General features: G+C 44.0%; 1 protein-coding gene across 50 annotated transcripts in view; it reads right to left on the bottom strand.

Annotated features, from left to right (window-relative positions):
* MYT1L (myelin transcription factor 1 like) overlaps positions 1-16,157 on the bottom strand; it is a 365,227-nt gene extending 349,070 nt beyond the window's left edge. For 14 of the 50 annotated variants that reach the window (XM_085020060.1, XM_085020061.1, XM_085020071.1 and 11 more), the window contains exon 1: positions 9,677-9,869. The gene's annotated coding sequence lies outside the window, so the exon portion shown is untranslated. Of the gene's footprint in view, positions 1-9,109; positions 9,870-10,948; positions 11,424-15,917 lie in introns of those variants that run through there. The other 36 variants (XM_085020082.1, XM_021087946.2, XM_021087951.2 and 33 more) reach the window with 5 other exon arrangements.
* Positions 16,158-19,249: the final 3,092 nt, after the last annotated feature.

Below are 19,249 nucleotides of genomic sequence, written 5' to 3'. Positions count from 1 at the left end.
ACCATTAAGTGGAAGCGGTAAACCTCTGCCTTGTCATATATTTAGATCATAGAATGAAATGACATGTATTTTTGAAAACTCTTTAAAAAGCAAACTGTTCATAGTTTTCAAAAAGGAACTGCGAGCCACCTATCTGTGTGCAGAAGAGCCCAGAAGTTGTCGACACAGGAACAGAGACGTCATGGGCGAGCCCTGGACAGTCCAGTGGGATGAACAGATGACGTTTAATCCCGCCAATTCCAATCACCACTCCAAGGTACCACACTCCCTGTCATCATGTTAATATGGATGCTTCTCTTCCCCACACGCCCGAATCACGCTCATTTTCAACATCTGCCCCGAATCCCACCTGTTTATGAACTTCCGGTGGCCACACCTGCCCCCCAGGCACAGTGTCCCCTTCTGTATCCTCCTCAAGGGCGCCGAGCCCAGACCCAGTGGACGGCCCCAAAGAACAGGTGCTCTCCTCTGATGCCTGAGTCGTCCCTCTGAGTTCTCGTTTGTTCCTCTTCAACCTGTTCTATAGTCACAACCTGTGTCCTCAACCAGAGTTTCCGTTCTGAGGGCAAAGCTCCTAAGGGCTGCGTATGTAGCTCCGTGCCCACCCCCAAGATACTCTGCCCGTCAGTGTGCTGGGTCTACTTCGAAACACTGTCCTCGGGCCACGCGACAAGTTCTAAAGATACAGAGACAGAGACTCTCCAGCTATGCTCGCAGGCAACACAAAGCTTTCATTTGGGGGTTGATTTTCTTAAACGGTATCTATGTTGAATAACCTGAGTTCTTTAGTGAGTATATTATCTTGTTACAATACAGAGATTATAATAGTACCGGTAATCCTACAGATGCGTGCAGGCTTCCCACTACAAAATCCATAAGCAAAGCATTCACTGCCGTGCCTGCGTTAATGAGCACGACCTACAGTTACTCTCGTCATCACGATGTTTTCCTGAGTCTCTTTTTATTAGTTTCGCATATAATACTGAACTTCGGATCTTCCCAAAGTTTGACTTTACTCGTCAGTCAATCTTGACCACATCCCACTTTAAATCAGAACTGGAAATAGCCCAAGTACGTGTCTCAGGCATCTCCTGTTTTCTGTGCGCCCCTCCCCGTCTCCAGCCCCCCTCCCACACGTTCCACGCTCCCTTCCTTCCGCGCCCGCAGACACACGTGTGCAGAGCCACTTTTCTCCTGCTGCCCCTCTCCACCACCCCTGGTATGAGAAGCATTTCCCAACGCTTAGAGAAAAGTTCTGCATATGGCGTGTTGAGCCCTCGAAAGAGCAGGGTTTTTATTAAATGAAACACATCTTCATTTAAAATTTCCCAAAGGAGCCTCCTTGGTAGCCGTGACCTGGGAAGCTTCTGTGACTCAAGCGAGAAGCCTGAATTTCAGGTGTGCACAGAGAACACTGCCTAACATGGCCCGTGGGTGATTTCTCTGCCTCGCTCCCTTCCCCAGGACGGGCTTAATGTTCTTCCTGACGTCACTGGGATGGTTTGAGACCAATATCCAGCCCCCTCTTCTAAACTGCGAGCACACCCCTGGCTCCATGGTAAAAATTTCATGTTTATTTGGACCCATGAGCCTTTTTCTGCCACTCTGGTGCCGCAGGCTACCAGAAGCAGGACATGGATTGCATAAGAGATGTCAGCTGCTAAGCCGTGTTCCTATTCGCCTGGGCATACCTGGGATGTCGCTACTCTGTAAGTGCTGCTTCTGGAAAAGAGGGCGAGGCAGAGAGCCGATGGGGTATGTCCTCAAGCACAGAGCCTGGGGTACTAACTGCAGACGCGTTATGAGCCAGCACCACGGCAGGCGGACAAGATCCACCACAACTGGATCAGGCAGAGAGAAACGCAGCAAGAAAGATGGAGCCAGCCCAGCCCATGCACGTGTGTGTGTGTGTGTGTCTGTGTGTGTGTGTGTGTGTGTGTGTGTATGAATTCCACTGGGACAACCACCACCCATAGCTGCCATGATGGAATGCTTGCAGAGAGCGGGGAAAAAAAAAAAAAAAAAGCATAATCACAAAGTGGATAAATCAAGAGAGAAAAGGACTTAGGAGGAAATTGGTTTCCAGCTACATGTTTGAGTTTTGCACACAGTCCATGATTTCTCCAGATGACCAAGAGGCCTCTGGCTGGATGAATTCCATGTCAATTCAGCCGACCTGAGCAATCCTAGATTAGACCCACCAATCAAAACCAGCACCTCTTCTCAGCGGTCCAGGCTATGGGCACCAGGCTGGCTTCCTGCTCTTGCCTACAAATGACCCTGAAGAAGAGGCAGGTGGTGCCCTCTGGCAGAAGTACTGCTGGCAGCCAGGACCCCGCCATCGCAGCATCAGCGCTGGAAAGGAGCTGAGAAGTTATGGAGTCTATCCCCTGCTTTAAGCCAGGATCCCGAGACATGGAGAGCGGAAATGCCTTTCAAAGTCACTCCAATCATAAGGACAGCAGAACCAACGCACAACGCTTCCACGTGAGCTCTCTGTCATTGGCTAAGTGAGCTACGGATGGAAAATCTGAGAAAACTAAAAGAGCTTTCTTCAAAAAGGGAAAGATGATTAAGGACGACGAAAAGGTGTCACATTAGGTGAAAAGCCCCTCTGAGAAGAGACGTTTCCCAGGGCCATCGGTCACTTTCACCACATTGGAGGACGGCTCAGAAACTTGTAGCACATGCGCAGTCTAGCTCACATGCCCAAACGAGGGGAGCGTTTCTGATTCTGGGAAAGACCCGAGGATCCGTAAGGGGGCTTGTGAGCACCCCTCGGATGCTGCCCTGAGCCAAGTGAAATCAGGGGTGGGGAAGTCGACACACAGGCTTGGAGTCAGTGTGCATTTTCCCAGCACGGAACAGGGGGCGGGGCGGGCCGAGGAGAAGCATGCAGGAGAGGGGACTCTGAAGGTTGTTTTTTTTTTTAATAAGGCCTGTTTATCTAATACTGACTGTCCAATCAGCAGCCCTCATATTTCACTAATACCTCTGAAGCTAAAACAAATGACTCCATCTGCACAGGCTGCATTTTGAAGCTGCAGAGCTCCACGTATAAAATATCATCGGCCCTACATATTAAGCTGCACACACATTCTGCCTCTAACCCCCAGAACGCGGACAGCCCTGAATACTTATCACAGGCCCAGTGTATTTTCCAACTTATTCAAAATTTAACATACGGGAAACGTATTAAAAAGGAGAAGTCACATCCAACCCCACAGATTTCATTGTCCTTCCCATCAAACTGGCCCCTTGGATCAGACACCGTTTTTGATCATTAACTTTAAAACGAGGTGAACAGGTGGCCGAGCCCGTTCGTAAACAGGTGTGTCAGCGTGTCCCTGGAGCACAGACACGACACTCCTTGACTTGCACTGTGGGTGTGGGTCTCTTAGGGAAAAGGATTGTTTTTGAGCTAATGAAATCCCAGTAACAGCAAATTAGCTAAAAACATTTGACTCTATCCCCATTCTTGTTCTCGGGATGGTGAAAGGCTCGCAAAAGATACTGGAAGATTCATAGAACAAAGTCTGTGGAAAATTCCAAGTGTCAATTCAATACTAATGTGTTATGTGACCCAAAGAACAAGTGACGGATTCGTCTAAAATTTATCCGCGCAAACTATAGAGATTTTCTCTCTGTTAACACAACTATATCTCACCCCGACCAGCAGGTCTCATTTTACAGACTCTGGGCCTTCCGTTTCTAAGCAGAGGCAGCAGCTTTTCCAGGTCTGCTGCTCCGAGAGAACAGAAAGGGTTAATCCTACTCTAACTTTGCTTTTACCAAACTTCACTGCAGGAACTTCTCGGTTCTGACCAAACAGGTGTTATCAGTCAGCCCTGACTGGGTGGGAAGGTGGCTGAGGGTCACCTGAATACGTGACCAGCTTCTAATTTGGATCCCAGCCTCCGCCTTTGGACGCTCTTCAGCCAGTGGGGAGCCAGTGGGTGACCAAGTGGCTGTCCTGCTTGGCAGCCTGCATCCCGGCTGACGTCACAGACCCACGTCAGAAGCCGGGAGCAGGACCGGGGAGCACCCTGTTCGGGTGGCAGGCTGGCCTCGCGCGCCAGCTGGGCCGTCCACAGCTTTACAATGTTCCACACTGCAAAACAGACACCTGACACTTACCAACACTCTCTCCTCAAAATTGAAGTTGTTTACCATTTCATGCGTTCCCAGGTGAGCAAAGACTGGTCTCACGTGTGAGCGCGCATCGGAAGGGACCACGAGCATCCATATGCACACACTGGGTGGGGGAGGAGAGCACTGCCCGGAACGCTCACGCTCTTGGAGCTTTTAGCTCTAGATTTTATAAGAAGGCGAGAAGCTCAAATCATACATTTAATTAAGTAGAGAAATATGATTCTGCTGTGCCATGCAATCGAGAGCTAATTTTCAAAAGATCACCTGGGTCCCTGAAGTGTTAATCATCTGAGCAGAGGACGGACGCCAGTGGTTTCCCGCTCCTCCTATTCAGTCCGAAAAATGGCTCATTCCAGAACGCAGTCAAGAAGAAGTGGACACAGAAGAATGGTGCTTATCCGTCTTCAGATGCACACACATTAAAAACTAAGTATTTAGTCATCTATCATGTGCAAACACGTAACCTATCATATGTCATATGTGATATGACTTTTAATTACCTGCATAAAGCAACATAAATAATAGCTATGGTATGTTTACTTTTTACATTTACAAAAATAAATAAATATATTTATTTTTCTATTTTCTATGAGTTATATTTATAAATATATGCTATATGTATATATTATAAATTCTTGAGTACTTACTTTATATCATACATACTGATTCATTGTGGGTTAGAAATTAGCTTAGCTCTGCTTCTTTTGGCACTGCACACCATAGGTGCTCAATACATGCAGGGGTATGAATTGCTCACCAATGTGTTTAGAAGGAAGGCAGGAGCTGAGTTAAGGGGCCCTGCCTTTGATTCTCAGCAGTGACTTTGTTGGTTTTTTTCCTCCCAGGAGAAGGTGGTGAGGGCGCCCCTGGGATGCCAGTCCTTGTTACTGACTCCAGCCAGGCTGTTACTCAACTCTTTCGAGATGCAGAATCTAAACATAATCCATAAATTTGCAAGTTGGGTTTGAGGGGATGAGAACAAAAGGAAGCATCTCCAACCCAGCAGCTGGACTTTCACTCAGGGAGACCACTCCCCTGGTCTTGAACCTTGTATTGGCATCTGTCCTGGACACAGTGGCCCGGGGGCTGCCCACCGCCCAAGCTCACGGGCATCTCTTCCTGCTTCTCCAGGCACTTGCAGGGGGTGGGGGGGCATGGAAAGGACAGGGTCACACTTCTCACATGGCACACACCCTACACTGGCCACAGGAGCACGACAATTGGGGACAACATGATAAGATGCTCCATGCCCTAAACAGAGCCAGTGAAGAAAGAAATCTCTTAGAAAGAACAAAAAAAGGAAAAGAAAAAAATAAAACCAGACCAGTTCCTCTGGAAGAGAAACAGCACAGGCACAGCACTGTTCTGGACACTGTGGCCATTCTCGCCAAACTGCAGGACATGAGGTCAGATTTTTGAAGCCAGAAAATGCAAATAATTATGACCTATCATCTTGGCTACTGAGAAATCAGCATCACGGGATCTCCCAAGGCCATGCCTCCATGGCTCCAGGCCTTCAAAGGGCAGAGCTCCCCATTTCCTGAAGGAAGCCAGCAAGTCTGTCTGCAGAGATGGCTGCAAGGCTGCAGCTAGAGCAGCTGCCAGGAGCACATACCCAGGACAGTTCCATTCTCGGCACCCCTTAGCCTCCCAACGATCCCCCCTCTTTCCCGCAACTGGTGATGAGCACGACCCAGACAACAAACAGCTGGATGAATGCCAAAGGACCACGCAGCCGTGGTCTACCGTGCCCTCTTTAATCAACTTCCTAATTAAAAAATGCCATGCTGGCATGAGGCATGAAGGGAGTGGGCTTGAGATATTTCACAAAATAGCATCCCTTCATCCTAGGGCTGTTGAAAATCTGTGTTCCTGCAGATGTTTATGAGTTTGCCTGGTGCAGAGATAGAATCAATTTGCTCGCGCCTGGCCCTCAAGACGTATTAAATTTATCCTGAAGGAAACTGGTTTCTGAAAAGCTCTTGCCCAGATGCATTAGGCAGGTGGGAGTTTCAGTGAACCAGAGGGTCCACTAGCAGATGCAGCATTGATTTCTGAACGTTCACAATCTAGCAGACAGCTCGACAGAGCAGACTCGATCTGATGGCTCTCCACGGGGTGCCCTGCAGCCTCCACCACTTCCACCACCAGTCTGGCCAGCATTGTTCACGGCGACCAAGCTCCGTGCTCTCAGCTTCTGTTCAGATGGGCACAGGCCAGTGTGACACGGGCACCGGGGGTGGGGGAGGGGAGGCTGGACCCGCCTGAAAGTCCGTCTCTAAGAACGGTCCACCTCTCCCAGGGTGAGCGACGCGGGAGCCCCCCCGCCAGCGAGAGGTAATTTCAGACTTTTAAGAAGCCCTTCTGTTGAGTGCCGTTAAAACACACTGTGAGTCCGGGCTGAGATCACGGCTCAGGGTTTGAGCTAGATATCGCCTAGAAAAACCTTTGTCAATGTGCTAAAAAGAACCCCCACCCATGAGGCATTAATCCGTGAGTTGTTTGATTCAGCCCCAAGTCACACAGAAAATAACTCAAGTGAAAATGTCCAATAATCTTGAGGTCATTTTCTTTAAAGCCATATGCATGCACCCTCCAAGCATCAGACTTGAGGAAAAAAAGCAGTCAGTATGTAACACCGAGTCATAAAGTTCCTTTCAACTCTGTGAATGAGGACCCAAACAGATCTAAAACAGGTTCACACGGCACCCATATTAACCCAGCGGCTCCAGTACTGTCAGCAGCCTGCACACGGCACTTCCACCCCGGCATTTGAAAAACACACATGTACGTGCACTCACAGACCCTTCGGAGACATTAACTGCAGTGCCCCCACCCCAGAGTGCAAAAACACATACCCCAGTACAGGATTTGAAAGATACAAGGTCAAAATCCTTCTGACGGAAGAAACACAGACTGCCCCCCACCTCCCGCCCCATCACCGAGACCCCGCTGCAGGAAGGCCAGGAGCAGCCCTGGCATAGTGAGCTCCTGGGACAGAAGCAAGCGACCCCTCTTCCCTGCCGAATGGAACAGTGCCTGACTTCAGACTAATATTTTGGCATCTCACTCAGCTTAAAAAAAATTGCTACCAAAGGCTGCTTTTCTTTCCAAAGTTGGTCTGCCACCTTTGAGCTAAACGAAATATACAGGAAAATGCCCCTAGAAACCACGTTTTCAGTTAGGTACACCTGCCTGTCTTTCCAGCCTTGGGACCTTTCATTGTCTTTGAAGCAAGCCCTTCCCAACTCCACGTGCCCGAGAAGCAGTGTGACAGATAGTGGCATAAAGTAACTCTGTCGAGTGGAAACTAATATGACATAATTTTGGCCCTTAAAAAAAAAAAGCTAGATTAAACCTCTGAAAGGCAGCCAGGCACAAAGAGAGCAACGTGGAGGGGGTAACGTTCAAATGGTCCCTTCTGGATGTACTCGGGCCCATGAGGTTAAAAACTAAATGCTGATATTTTGCCCCAAGAAAGTTATAACCCATCACAAAACTGAAAGCAATTATTTTAACCACAGAAGGCTTGTCTCAACTCTAAAATGTAATACAGCAATGGAAAAACCATAGAAACATTCTTTTTCTCTACAGAAGAGTTCATGGATCTATTTTAGAACAATTTGATATTTAATACTGCTTGGATTAAATTTTTAAAAATCAATTCTTTATTGTCTTCACATTCTAATTTACCAGCAAATTTAAAAATGAAAGGGAAAAAAGTTGACTATATATATCTATATGTAGTCAAATAGAAATATATATACATGTGTATTTATTGATGTAAAAATGGATAATTTCCATTGTTATGCAAAAAAAGCTCAATGTGAGCTTCAGAAACTTCGAGTATGAAGGAGAAAATGATCAAAGCCAAGTGTCAGAAGCTTCATATAAAGGGTTAATATGTTTTCCAATATCTTGTGTTTGAGCTTTAGGCTTATTGAGGGTAGTTTTTTTCTTTTTTGGAAAGGCATAGTTTTTCTTTCTTTCTTTTTTTTTTTTAACAGAAGAGCTGACCCTCCACAAAGTTGTATTTTTTGTCAAACATTCACTGTCATTGTCTAAAGCAAACAGCTAAAGTAAAGCAACTCTGTATAAAAAAAATAAAAAGAAGGCTAAACATAAAAGCAAAATAAAATCCTTAAGTGATTTGAAATATTCAGGAAACTATAAAAAGACACCTAAAGGATAATAATTTCTACTTAAGTTCTACCTTAAGAGCAGACAAAATAATTAGGTCAGTTAAAATGAAAACCTTACCTTTTAAGGAAAGTAGGGATTATGAAAACAGGATAGAACTATTTATCAGTGAATTCCCTGAGATGAAAGTAGATTTAACTAAATATTGAAACACCCATGTTGCAGCACTACCATCACAGAATTATATAAGAAATGTGTCACTGACGACAATAGAAAATTAGGATTCCAGCTGGCTTTGCACTTATTTCTCAACTCAGAAGACTGACTTGTACAAACAGTCTCCATTTTTCTGAAAAGGACCGAAAGTCTCAGAGCTTGTGCTCATTTTTCTCTCTCCTATCTGCAGATCCTACAGATCAATAGAAACTTCAGCTCGATGTGCAAAATCTCTTGTAAGTTGCTGGGTGAATTAGCTAAAATCTTCTTCCAGCTAGGAAAAATATATACCAGTCAAAACTAATTATGTCTGGGCTTTAATTGAAACAACATTTGCTAATTTTCCTGGTCTGGCTACACTGTTTCGGAAAATATTAATTAAACACATTGAATAATGGCTGCTGTAAATTTCTGAAAACAATAATCTCTAAACAGTTCATTTCCACTCCAGACATATGCACGGGAAGATGGATGAAGCAGATGCCCCAACCCGGCGGCAACCCAATCCTTTTGTTACTGACCATAAGGAGTTGAACTTTGCTCCACTTTGGGAAGCGGAGCCAACGCTCTGGAAACAACAAGGAGAACAGGACATCTTTACCTGGAGGGCACAGCGAAGGGAGACCTGGAGCTTGGCAAACGAAGGGGTCCGGGCGAGCCCTGCGCCCGCAGTCCGGCTCTCCGGCTAGGCCAGCCTCCGCCGAGCCGTCCTTCCCGCGGCAGCCACCCCTGCTTCCATTTTAGGGACTCACCCAGAAAATTCTCCAACCTGCTCCACGACTACAGAACTCTCCTGCTTCTGCACGCCCACCATTTGTTCTCCGCGCATCCAATCAACTTCCCAACGCGCCTCTTCTCTACCGGCGCTCAGACCCGGGGCCACTGCTCATCTGTATGCTAATTATTTTGCCACATGGACAAAAGTAATAATGCTTTCAGACAGGAAACTAACAGGCCTGAAGTCGAAGATGGAAATTAATAAGTTGACACCACTAAACGACGGGGCCGAGGCATGCGTGCAGCGAGCGCCCTGCCTGGCGGAGGACGGAAGCCCCCATTGACAGGAGCCGCAGACGCAGGGCTGGCAGCCCTGCCCGCGTGTGCATCACGCTCCCTGTGAGACCACGGAGCTGCGGCAGCCCGACAGCATCGCAGACTGCTGACTTACCCCGTCTCAGGCTGCATCCTTTAAGCTCTACAAAACATAGCCATTTCCCCCACTCCTAGCCTGGGGGGGACCTTCATCGCTGCGCTAGGTATTTTTCAAGTTAGAGCTGTGGATGAGACCGGTAGTTTCTAACCTTGCTGTTTATTAAGCTTGCAACACAGTCAGACAAGATTGGGGATGCATGCTGTATGCTTCTTACATTGTACCCACAGGCCCCTAAATCTCTAGAGCAGAATGTGTATCATGTGCAGTGCCGTATTTCATGTAATAGATGAGAACAGTGAATACCAGAGTCAGGCTGTTAACAGCCACCGGCTAGGCTGTATATCTAAAAATACCCCCCTCCCAACACTGATGTTATGGTAAATTCATGCTGAGGCCACAGAGACCTCAGAAAGTCAGCTGAACCCACAGTATTTTCCATGGTCCTAGCGCTGAGCACCAAAACAACACAGAGAGGGGTTCCGACCCTGCCCCCCACCCCCAGATGGGGAACAGTTACACAAGAGTTAACGCCAACTGACTCTTAAAATCTCTTTCGGGTTTTGCCAGCCGCACTATGCTCTGTTTCAGGATGAGCTTCTTTTATCGTGTTCTTTTCAAACAAAAGACATAGAACCGTTTCCCTAAGAAAGTTAAAATGTTATCAGCCTTCTAGCATTGCTTGAAGAAAACAAATAGCAGAAAAAGTTTTAGCTGAAAAGGCAAGACTAAATACGATTTCAAGAATACAAAAGGGAACATAGATCTATGACTTTCATTAGCATCCTTCCGGTAAAAAAAAAAAAAAAAAAAAAAAAGTGCTGATTTTATAAATGGCTTCTTGAGTCTAGCAACAAATGTCTTACTCCAGCGGTAACCATACCATTGCCCTCCCTGCAAACCTCTCTCGTGTAACACTGGCAACTATGAAAGGCCACATGAAATCATAAAGGCTACTTAGCACCTCCCACCCTCCCCCTGGACACTAGCCTTGAATACACAGACTCCTGTTTAATAACAACTCCAGGCAGCATGCACACGTACTGGGTGCCCACAGTGATATTATTCTGGGGAAGACGCTCTGGGCCCATTGTTGGCTCATCTGAACACTAACCAGGCAGTTGTGAGGACTGTTGCCATTTGTCATCAGAGAAGAGCTGGAGAGAGGCAGGCAAGGAAACAACTGTTTGTCAAAGTACTGAAGAGATCAGGTGAAATAATTCTGAAGAGCTGCTGGTGGTGGCGACCAGATCAATCCTATGCAAGCTTTAAATCCAAAGAAAGAGGTACCTTTTTGCAGGAGAGTTGCTGGCCATCTGGCACAAGCCTGTTCCGCAGCCTATTTGTCCACACGCGCAGGGCTCTTTCTGCCACGGAGGAGCCATGGCACATGTTGATTGCACTTCCCTGTACACTCCATTGGCCCTTTCCTCTGTCAGCTAACCGTGCACAGGAGTCCAGGGCAGAAACGCCTCTGTGATAAAGCTCTGCAGGTTTTCCCCAGCACACAAAGCTACGGAGGACGGCACAGAGGTCTGAAGTGGCCAAGAACACCTGACTCTAGCTTGCACAGGTGATTCCTCTAAATCCGAGCCTCTTGCCTGACGTCTTGAGACCAGACATACCGGTTCCTATAGAGGCTACAGTTCCCTCGCTCTCCAGCCCTGCTGGAAATCACTGCAGCCTGAGAGCAAGAAATGCTTTAAGAGAATATATCCTACACCACTCAGGCTTCTGCCGGCACAAAACCCCTTCCACTTGAACTAGAATATTTTCCTCCCCCTCCCAACTTTTCCAATAATCACCACGTGGGGAGTTGGGATTTTTTTTTAAAGAGATACATTTTAGGAAAAATTTCCTCACAGAACAGCCCAACACAGCAATGTTTCTCAGTATTTCCTCACCGAATAAATAAGCATCTATGCGTTCTTTCTGGCTTTACAACACCTGGCTTACATTTTCTCTGCCATCTCTGATTACTTCTGCAGATACCCTGAGGACTCATTATGATGTCAAAGCTTAAAACACGTTCATTGTGAAAACAGGCACAGAAAAATCATTGTGTGTGCTTGAACAATGCAGGTGTGAAAGAGACACACAGAGAAAAGAGGGAGACCAAAGGGACAACCAGGGACAGAGGTAAAGGCGGGGGTGGGGTGGGGGAGTGGGGCGGGGGCGGGGAAGGAGTGGAGAGAGGGACGGAGAGACAGGAGGACGGCACATCGCACTCCAGCTGAAACCATGTTACCCTGAAACAGCCGAAGGACGGGAAAATGTGTGCCTGCTCCCTTAAAATAATCAGATATCAGAAAAAGCCTACAGTAAACTGCCAGGAAAGTACTTAGCATTATCCATTGTACAGGTTAAGGCCATTACATGCAATATTTCTGATTTGTGGGGTATGCCAATTTAAAATATATGTTTTCTACCAGCCACACATAATACATGGTTGGGATTAAGTCACTACAACTTCAAAATAAAAAAAAAAAATTAACATGAATATTCTCTTCTTTAAGTCTGTGGTACATTTTCTCTTTATTGTAGTTTGGAATAACTACAGCTCATGTCAGATAAGTGTTGTGGTAAAAAGACACTATGATGAAACTTATTTAGTGAAAAACATGTTAATCATTTTCAAGTTTTTGCTCAAGTTTATCTTCTGTTACTCTTTTCTAAGGAAAGCCAGCCATTTTTTCAAAGAAAACAAAAAGAAGATATCCATGAACAGATTATATTTTAAAAAGCTTGAAAATAAAAAATGCATAATACTATTGCAGTCAAATTATGATATGAAGTCATCTGATTATGAGTTTAGCAAAACTGAAAACCTCTCTTTCTGAATCTGCCCTTCATTTGCTTCCTGGTGAGCCTTTGCATCAGGTAGACTTCATGGCAAAGTAGTAGATGCCTTTAAAAAACTGGTTATTGATTGGAAATCATAGCCCTGGACTCAAGCCATCCAGCCAAGCCACACTTCAACATCAGGGCGGCGGGGTCATTGCAGAAGAGCGTCCCGCTAGTCCCTCTTACTTCAGTGAATGGGTTTCTTAATATAAAATATTTAAGAGGAGATACAATTTTAAGTTGTTTGACGTTGAAAATGTAGCCACCACATTGTTTAATAAGTATTTTAGATGATATAGTCTGTTTTTACAAATAATACTTTCTGTCAAGTTAGATGGTCTCACTGGTAGAGTTGGAATTCTAGTTTACACATGTGACTTTGAAAGCATTATTTAGGCAAAAAAAATATTAATTTTTCTCAGTGAAGTGACTGGGTCTTTTACCACACCTGTGAAGTTTTTCTAAAAGCAAATCAGGGAATAATCAGATTATTAACTCTAAATTTTGAATTTTAAGTGTGGCTTTAAGAAATAGAAAAAAACTTTAAAAGGCTTTGAAGTTGCAAAATAACTTATTTTCCCCTAAGCTGTTGAAAGCTGGCATACATGTAAAACAGACACAAAACATCAGAGAGTGAAATAATTTGGGTGTATTCAGCTATGAAATATAGACATTTTCAAGAGTGTAAAAATAAATAAGGTGGATGAAAAACATGGCAGGAACAATGAAAGCAGTAAAGAGGCTCATTCTCTGAAACACTCACATTTTCCTGAAATCATGCTCACACCGTTTTTATAATCCAAAAGCAAACTGTGTGCTTGTATTCCTTCAGGAATTTTTGTTCACCAAACATACATGGTCACAAATAATTGGGCCTTCAACCTTGATCTCAGCGGCTAGCACACATTTATGAAATTGGCCTAAGTTTTGCTGGAGGATGCAAGTTTTTAACTCTAGAGATGTTGAAATTTATGTTTTAGGTGTACTTATTGGTTCATCTTGGTAATTTTGGCTCATGGTTTCAAAAAAAGAAATTTCGTCAATAATCACATAAATTTGTCTTACGTAAACATTTTCCATTTGCAAAGCATATCCACATTGAGTTTACAGGGTTTTTTTTCAACACACAATTACATGTATGCAGTAATTTTAATAAAATCATGTTCGGAAATTTGAAAAGTAGGATAAAAATTTTACGTGCAAAATAAAGATACAAGGATTGTCTATCTTTCCTGCCACAACCTTCAGAATATCCAGTTGTGACCATGACACCGGCTGCCACTTCTGCCTCAACGGGTACCATGGTTAAGGTGATGAAACTGAGCCATTTTCACATTGCCAGTAAACTAGTAGGAAGTCCGTCACTGCTGAATGTAATTGCTATCAGCAGCGGACAGCTCCCGGTGCTGAAAGGGAAAGGGAGAGCAGCCTTGCTCACAATAGCTCACTCAACCAGCCTTTGAAAAATCACAGCAAAACTGAATGAGGTGGCAAGCACTCGGGCTGAATAGCACTGTCTACAGAACAATGGCAGCCAACTCCAAATCCTGCTATAATCACATTAATGAGATTAATCAGTGAATTAGCAGCAGTCAAATGTCAGGGAGGCAAGGAAGAATCCAACCAAGATTGGTAATTAACTTTTCTTGGGGGGGGAGGGAAAAAATCAACTGTGCTATCTCCTAGGTTTCTCAGAAGTTGACAATTTTGCTGCAAAAAGCTGGACTATATGTACTGATCAAAAGGCAACTGCATAATCCTTCACATCATAATATAAATCCAGGTATATTACTAATGCTTTAACTACAGTCCTCTGAGAAAAGTGAGGTCACTTGAAATAACCTTCGTAAACTATCAGGCTTTTATTGTTCTAAAAATCTTTAAGTGTAAATTAATATTAAAAAGAAAGTATTTCTTTAATACTCAAGCTAAAATATAAAAAATATGGCTGATTAAAAAAGGAAGGATTATGTAACAGCTGCTATTGCCTATGAGAAGTCTATGATACTGCAGTGAGAGTTTTTAAAAGTGCCATCAAGTAGAGAACTATTACACAAACATATCGGCTCAGGTCGACTCTCATAAAGAATGTTTATTGCTACAGTACAATTTTAAGAAGAATTTTGACCAATTGACCTATTGTACTTGAGGTGACAGAATCATACACTTTCCTCTAGGTCAATTAGAAAAATAAATACCCTTTCCCCCCCCCTAGAATGTATAAGTAAGTAGCATGGATAACATACAATCAACACTTTGGATTCAAAGTTTTTGAGAGGCGAAAAGTTATGGGCATACAGTGGTGCTGTTTTTCAAAAAGGAGTATTGTAGAAAAACTCTTTTTATAATTTTAAAGATAAGCCCATTTTTATCTGTATGGAAGACATGTGTCTATCATCTAAGCTACATGACTTTCATGAAGTTGAGCAATTAGAAAGAAAGCCTCCCTTATGGTCGTAAGGGTGGTCCTAGGATGCTTTTGTCTATGAAGTTGGTTTTATTCAGTAAAAAATACAAACACTTAAACCAAAAAGCTTTTATTATAACAGATTTTTACTCTAATTAAATAACTTAAAATTTTATAGACTATGTTGTTTTGGTGGTGCAAGAAATTATCATGGCTTAATTAATACTAAATTCAAAATCAGAGCTCTATATTTTGAATCATATATAAATTTAGGTCTTATTATGATCTATCTTGAAGATAAAAGTTTGCAGTTTGAACTTGCAAAGATGTTCAAGTCATCTTTCTGTTACAAATGAAACACTGTTTCATTTTTATGAACTTCAAACATTTCAGTTATAGTTAAAAATCTTTATTTGAGTTTCTTAATTTTAACAGTATAAGTCAACTTTCTTACCATTAGGCAAATATAACATTACATCGAGAATATCTCATGTTTTAACAGCCTTTGCAAAAAATGATATGCTTCATTTGCAATGTAAAGTAATCCAGCAAAGTCTCTGGGAAGTTTTTGTTTCACTATCCACATATCCAAGTACTGTCCATGCAGCGAGGTCTTTTTTTTTTTTTTTTTTTTTTTTTTTTATAAACAACATCACGGTTAAGGCATGCAACCTAGTACCCATTTCAACTCTAAAGAGAGAGATTTCTGTGGATTACAAACTCCTATAGCCCAGGAACATTTCAGCTGCCAGCCATGCTATAAAAATAACTTTAAAAGGAGCAAACAATAGGCATTATAGCACAAGCCCTTGAGCTACGGTAAAACAGACCCTGTCCACTAAGTCCCCAGAATTAACCTAACAAAGATCACGTACCTCACAACATGACCACAACAGCTCCCAAGTTAGACAAGCTCAATTTTGGTGACTGTGCTGGCTAGAAACACACAGAAAGCAAACCAGCCCTATTCCACCCCAAGCCTGAAAGGATGATGAGGAATATGCCTACCACCGAGATGCAGAAAAGGCTGCTTTTTGTCTTCAGTGAATACTGATATCGTAACCCATAGTCCAGGGGATCAAAAATTAAAATACACCCACCAACAATGAGTACAAAAATCAGGGGGCTTCAAGAAGGCTGCAAGGAAAGCTCTCTCCCTGTTTAGTGTGCAGTAGCTTAGGGAAAAAAAATGTCGCCCGGGCAGGAATGACAAATGCAGTGTGATAGGCTCGCAGGCCTGAGGGATCTGTTTTACTTCCCCATACAGCCCCTAATGCACACACTCCCACTCATCCTCTCGATATGCTTTTTTTCCACGTTTTTTTTCATGAGCTCCAAATCCCCGGCATATGACCTTCTGTTAAGTAGATAAAAAAAATGCTTATCAGTCATGCAAATGAGGCTGAATTCATTTTCCACAACAGATGGCCTCATAGATAATGATGATGGAAGAGAGAAAATTGAATGTCTCTCACACGGTGGCCATGGCAACCGAGAACAGAATCATATCAATAATAAGCTCACTGCATAATAAGGTTGTCAATCCAGCAAATCAGTTTCCAGCCAGATCAGGTACCACCCCAGCTAGTTACCAGGTAAATAAAAAGCAAAAAAATACATATGTGTATTGTGCATTTTACCGTGACCATAAAAGAGGCAGAATTGCGAGCCTCTCTGTGGAAGAGAGAGAGAGAGAGAGAGAGAGAGTGTGTGTGTGTGTGTGTGTGTGTGAGCGCGCGCGTGCTGCGGGTAGTTGGATAATGAAATGACAGTGTGACATATTTTTTTCTTTTCTTTTTGTTCTATTATAGTTACTGTAAAGGATGTGGTTTCACGAAGGATTTTAAATAGCCATATTGAAATTTGGGATGTGGCGTGTGGCAGTCTGTGCTCTTCCCCGCCCCCACCCCGTCTGATGTGAGCTGCATCGATGCAATAGCCGCTCGCCCCAGGCTTCCACCTTGGCTCCCAGGGGGACATCCTGCAAAATGAATCAGCAGCCATCCTGAGCAGGCTGATTAAAATGAAAATGGCAAGGCACATGTCTGGGCGGAACTGGAGCTCAGCTTTGCTGCCTGTCTGGCAAGCATGCTCAATATAGCTCTTGCTAATAATGGCTTTCTGCTTTTCGGTTTTTAAAAAGGTATCACCCTTTTCTCCCTTGACCGGCTGGTGATGGAGAGTGTGTGTGTGTATGTGTGCATGCGTGTGTGCACGCACGCGTGCGGGTGCCCTGGTATGTGTGTGTGCATGGTTGGGGGAGATGGAATGGAGTGTTCAATTCTAATTCTCTTGCTCGCGTGCAGACTGCCTGCCCACACCCGGATTGTGAAACTGAGCTTACCTCCCGCTTTCTTCTGGGGAGGGGGGGCGCTCGATAAGTCCTGGGGTGAAAGGGCCAGTTATACACTCAAGCTGCCTAAAGACCGACTCAACGTTTTTATCCTAGATACAATGATTTCTAACCAAATCCTGGGCAACGGACCTTGAGGGAACTCTAGCTCTGCTTCCTAGCCTCACAGTCGGATGCTCTGAAATGCAGCCTCCAAAGAACCTATTTCTGTTTCAAGCATTTGCAACCAGGCTGTTACTGTATCCTAGATATTATGCAACATGAAGCATCAAAAATAGAAAAACAAAAGGTGACTAACTGATGCAATAATCTAACAACATTTATTAAAAATGAATCTCTGACTTAAAAAATTCTTAAGTATACTTTTAAGATGACCCTCAAATAAACTATATGCTTCAATATCTGTCAAATTCTTCAGGGTTTTTTTTTAATATATATATATATATATATATATATAGGTGTTTTCTTAACATATATATAGGCATTTTCATTATCATTGCTCATGAAAAATGCCTTAAAAATTAGAAGCAGCAAGGGTCTTTCTGAATTCATTTTTTCCTACTTTTCCTATGCATTTTGCTTGACATCATTAGCAATCTTTCAGTTTTGCTGTTTCAAGTTCCCCTTTTCTGATTCCTTTAGGTAAAAGACGTGTAATTTTTACGTGAGACCCCCCCCCCATATATATGGTTTCTCATTTTAAAAGTATACACACATGTATACATACTCATATACATATGAATACATGTATATACACATTTATTTTGCTTTAGGAGTCCCTGTCTCTGAGATGTGGTTTTTTCCCTGCACTCCAGCCCTGTTGCTGCTGCAGAGCGTGAATCAGAGATCAATAGAGCTGCCCCAACAGAGACTCCGGCTCTGCAGAGCAGTTGCAGTCTCCTCCCTCCCTCTCCCTCTCCCTCTCCCTCTCCCTCACACACACACACACACACACACACACACACACACACACACACACAGAACGAATGACGTCTGTGCAGCTTTTTCAGCCGATTGGGCGCCACATCGGATGTTCTATGGAGCAAAGAATAGGAATCGTTTCTAGTCGGTGGAACAAAATGGGAGCAGGCATTCTCTCTGTGTCTGAGACACTGATCCTGAGCTCCCCACACAGCCAGTCGTGCTGATAAAGGACAATTCTTCAGGTTGTGTGGTCACAATGGGGTAAAGGAAGGCCCCAGACCCATCGTAGAACTGTACCTGCAGCACAATGGGAACCCTTCCGTTATAAAGGACAAAGCCTTCCTCTCAAGAAGCAAGCAGAATGAAATGTACAGAAAGAAATGAATGTTTAGGTCAAATAGTGAGCTCCAGTGCACAATTTAGGGGTCTGAACACTCCTTATTATTTCGGAATCCTTCCAGAGACACTTTTAAAAATAAAGGGCAAATGAAAAATGCCTGTGTGTGCATATATACACAGACAAACACACACATGTATGGGATTATTTCTGGTGTATTTCTCTGCCTTTTACATTTTTAAAGTTAAAATGTATCCCCAGATATCTTATCTTACCGTAAGGAAGAACTCTTTACATGATACTAAGCCGTGATGTTTTTTACCAGACTTCTTGATGTGGATTGTGTTTCTTACACACGTGAACATGTCTATGAAAATATGCTCTTAGATTCCACGCTCCTGCACACACGCAAAAATGTGCGCCTATACATGAACACACACACACACAGGCGTGCACACGCACATACACGATGCAGGCACAATAGTGCTTCACGAGCTCGTGGAAACTGGAGCTGCAGGTGGATTTCAGGCCACTGCATCAGGAGCATAGCACCTAGCATCTTCCCCTAAGGTAAGATACGTCTGGGCTCTGTAAGGACAAGGACGACGGCCTCGTCCTGAGCACGCTGCTGGCACGTGGCGCTCCCCTCGTCTTACTGACCGCCACTGCCCCAGACGAGGTCGGGCTCCAGCGAAGCCCTACTACTCTTTCCAGTGCCCCCTCCTT

Source organism: Sus scrofa, chromosome 3 (genome assembly GCF_054392235.1).
Source record: "Sus scrofa isolate SSC_HxYL_T2T_F1_AM1 chromosome 3, Sscrofa_HxYL_maternal_Yorkshire_Landrace_v2.0, whole genome shotgun sequence".
Lineage (NCBI taxonomy): Eukaryota > Metazoa > Chordata > Mammalia > Artiodactyla > Suidae > Sus > Sus scrofa.
The sequence above is the reverse complement of the archived record's forward strand: the minus strand, read 5'-3'. Positions and strand labels throughout refer to the sequence as shown.